The following is a 4,374-nucleotide window of genomic DNA, read 5'->3' on the forward strand; positions in this document are numbered from 1 at the left end:
GCATTGTCATTGAAATTCCAAGGATTGTAAGAATTCAATGGTTGTGATTTTATACGATTCCATTGGTGCCAAAGTGAGATGTTTCTCCCATCCGATGCTTCTAAACAATCTAAGGACACTATCATAGACTCCTAGTTCTTGGAGAGAGGGAATATCTACAAACCGTTGCTGAGAATATTCACGGTCCTTCAGGTAAAGGTAGTGGTCATGGTGTTCAAGAGAATTGTGAATAATTGTGGTGGCACCATATTTGGATTCAAGTTGCTCCTTTGACTTTGGATTTTTGCGTTTTGGCATGATGAAAAACTAAATGTATGATAGACAAGTGGTGACCAAAGACTAGACCACAACTAGACAAGCACAAATGAACAATTATGTGAAGCACAAGAATGGATTTGCAACAATTCAAGCCAAACAAACTTCAAATTAATGCATAAAACTTGAGATATGGAAAGAATGCACCATTGAAATTCTTGAATTTGTGATGTTTGCTTTAATTGTTCACTTCATCTTCAAACTCAAGAAAAGCATGAACTCATTAATGGTGAGATGAAAGCTTCAAATCATCGTTCCAAAACGCCTCCCCAAGCTTGCTCTTGAAACCCTATATAAGAATTTTGAAACTCAATACAAGAATAAATTCAAACTTCATAAATCAAAAACTATGATTTATGAAGAAAAATCAAATTTTTACCGAATAATGGAGATATTCAACGTAGATGATGAGTGATTTGGTGTTAGGAACCCATAATAACATACTTTGGTCACAATGGGGGTTTTGTTTGCAAAAGTAAAATAATGAAATAACAATCTACTTTAAAATCATGCACAAAATGAAATAAACTTGTAAACAATTTGATTCATGGTTCTAGTTCTAGTTCTCAGTGTTGTTGTTCAACTTGATTATGACTTTATATAATTCATGATTGCTATTCTAAGTTGGTAATGAAAGATATTAACACACTCTAATACATCTCGCTTGTCAAATTATCTAACCAAAACACACTCTTTGACTAGACCTAGCTTTACTAATTCAACCCAAAAATGCTCTTAGATTGTATTGAAAAACTTCATTAAGTTTTGTACAAGCTTCCCAACAATGTTCATTTCTTCTCATACACTCGGAAGTGTGAAAACATGAGATATATGTTTTACAGTAAAAAACGTATTGTTTTTTTATACCAATTATTAACTTTATAGAACGATTAGGTACCCTAAAAGTTAATTAACTACATAAAAATTCAATTCATGAAAGTGGCCAATCAAACACAAATCAAATTCAAGGATTCTAGTTTAAGCAAAAAACATAATCACTAGAATAGAATCACAAATCAAACATCAAATCATATGCTTCAAGTTAAGAAATCAACATGTTTTGAAAAAGAAATAGAAACTAGGGTTTCTTATCCACTCATAGCTAAGAATAATTCAATAAAAAAGAAAGATGAAATTGGAAATGTTTAATGCTTAAAAAATGAAATCAAAAGTGTTTGCAATGATTTGGTCTTCTCAAAAGCTCCAAGAAATCTCCCAAAATTGCCCAAGATCGGAAAATTTTCTCCAAAAACCATCTCCCCATGATAAAATGACGTGTTCCCTTGTTTTATTAATGCTCATGTGCTTTCCATAAGACCGTGCATTTTTAGCATGGTCATGCCTTTTTCCCATGTGTTTTTGGCATGACCAATTGGTTTGAACATATGTTTTTGGCATGGCCCATGATTTTTGCAAAAAGTCCAATAAGTCTTCACTTCTTCACTGTTGGCTCCATCTTCAATCTAGCTTCACCATGAGTCATGTTACTCAAATATAAGATGAGAAAGGACAAACACGACCCGTTTCGGTGTGACATGAACTGTGTTTTAAACGTCGTCCTTTGGTATGATGATAATGCAACAATGACTCAGGTTATATCTTCATGTTCTCTTCCATTGCATTACATGCACATCTTCTTTTCATGCTCCAAAGCTCCATGCTCCATGATCCAAGCTCCATGATCCAAGATCGATGCTCATTCTCCATAATGCCTACAAAATAAATAAAAAATAGTGAAGTATCAGGCATTCTTAATAAAATATGCATTTGCCCAATTAATTAGCTAAATGCAACAATTGTGAAGTAGAATGCTATGAAATGGTGGAAATAAACATGCAAAATAGGTGTATAAAATACACAGTCACCCGGGGTACTCAAGACGCCCTGGTACGCCCAACGCACTTCCCATGTATGCCAAACATTCTAAACTTATCCCACAATCATCCAAACTTCAAATAATTATAACTTCTTCGTTTCAACTCCGATTTCAACGCTCTTTATATCCACATAAATGTATTGAGGACCTCTACAACCCTATATAATTACTTTTGACTTAAAACAAATTGAAATAAAATCCATAACCCATAAAAGAAGTCTGATAACTATTTTCTCATTTGAACCTTTGTGATGCAGTATACAAATGACCAAAGATCAAGCTGTTGATTCTAAAAGAATTCCCAGGATAATCTTGCCCAAACCACGTTGATTCTATGAATACCATGGGATTGGCTTCAATATTCGGTAAACAAACACGGAATTTTGAGAGAAAAATGAAAGTTCTTTAAACCGATCAATGACCATCCGAATTACATCAGAAAGACTTAAATAAGAAACAGATTTTTTTTTTAAAAAAAAAAAACCTAAAGAGACATGGGCCAAAAACAAACCCAAAAACAAAGTCCAAAAATTATGAAAAAAACACAAAATGTCCATAAGTCCAATTTAGAAAGCGATTTTTGGGCTAAAAAATGTGTAAGTCCCCTTTGGGTACTTACCTAGACGTGCTCCTTGCTGCAAGCTTCGATTTGACTTGTCGCAGGCCCAAAATGGAGATCTGTAGCCAAAGTTATGGCCATTTCCGTGAATCCCCTTTAGTCAGACGATCGTGGGCCTCAAGGAATGCAAGCGCCCGATCCTCCACACTAGGGCCCGCATCACTTTGACTCCAAAGCACAAACCAAACTCTTGGATCACAGAATCTACATTACTAACATCCAAATGGGTCCAAACGTCTCATTAACAAAGCCCGAAGCTTTATGATACTTGATCTTTGGGTCACGGTCCCGAATTGTGAAACGACTCGAAATAGGGTGTTACAACTCTCCCCACTTTAATTAGGTTCAGTCCTTGAAAGAATTCCTTACTATCTCCTCTGCCGAACAAAACAATCTTGACTGAACTTCCTGAATTCCAAATATAACTGGAGAAGTCATCCTACTCGAATGACTGCCCACCCTAACTTCTGTCAAACCAAAATTAGCATAAATCAGAAGCACCAACGAGTATCCAAATGTTATGCCTGAAACTAAAAAAACCCTAATCAATTTCTGACTCCCAGACATATAGAAGCATTCTAAGCCATTCCCATAAAGAATTGGCTTCACAAACCGAACCGCAAAAATCTATCCCCATGATCAATTAAGAGATATTCAAAACATATCCGCCTTGACCACTTAATGGTACTGTAAAAATCCTCATAAAAAATCATCTCCAGAATCAAAAACTGAACATGTACAGGTGGTTATGGTCTATAGGCCATCATGAATCCATCATTTATTCACTCCCAATGAAGGACAATTAAGTCAATCAATTCTCGAATGATCACTAAGTCTGATTAACCCCAAGTACGGATATAAACCAAACCAGGTACTCACATCACATTTACCCCAACCCAGCCTAAGATTCCTAAAGTAGTATAGAAGTTGAGGCCCACTCAAAACCCTTCACCCAACCCTGTGATGATCTAAATCATCCTAGAGAATGCCATGAGCCAAGTCATAGATTTCCATCATAGTTACCACTACCTACCAACCTAGTGAATGTTATGGCTGCTCCGTAGTCTTATCAAACTTCCACAACTACACACTAACCTAGTGAATGCTATGGCTAATCCGCAATCATACATCGCTCCTACAACCGTATACTAACCTAGTGAATGTAACGGCTACTACGTAGTGTTACACTATTCCTACAACCACACTTTAACCTACTGAATGCTACGGCTGATCCACAATCTTACATCACCCCTACAACCATATACTAACCTAGTGAAAGCTACAGTTGTTGCACAGTCTTAAATCACTTCCATAACTACACACTAACCCGATGAATGCTATGACTGCTCCATAGTCTCACATCACTCCTACAACCAAACACTATCCAAAAATATTGTAACTCAAAACCCCGGTGTACTAGACTCTGGCAGGTGTTTGGATCGTGTTTTAGAACCCAAATCCTTTATCAAAAAAGAACAAGCAGAGAGGTCGTAACACAACCCTTGAACTGAACCTAGCCATGAATCCATATCATTTGCTCTAATGCTCATCACCGACTAAAGAA

Source organism: Lactuca saligna, chromosome 4 (genome assembly GCF_052625555.1).
Source record: "Lactuca saligna cultivar CGN05327 chromosome 4, ASM5262555v1, whole genome shotgun sequence".
Taxonomy (NCBI): Eukaryota; Viridiplantae; Streptophyta; class Magnoliopsida; order Asterales; family Asteraceae; genus Lactuca; species Lactuca saligna.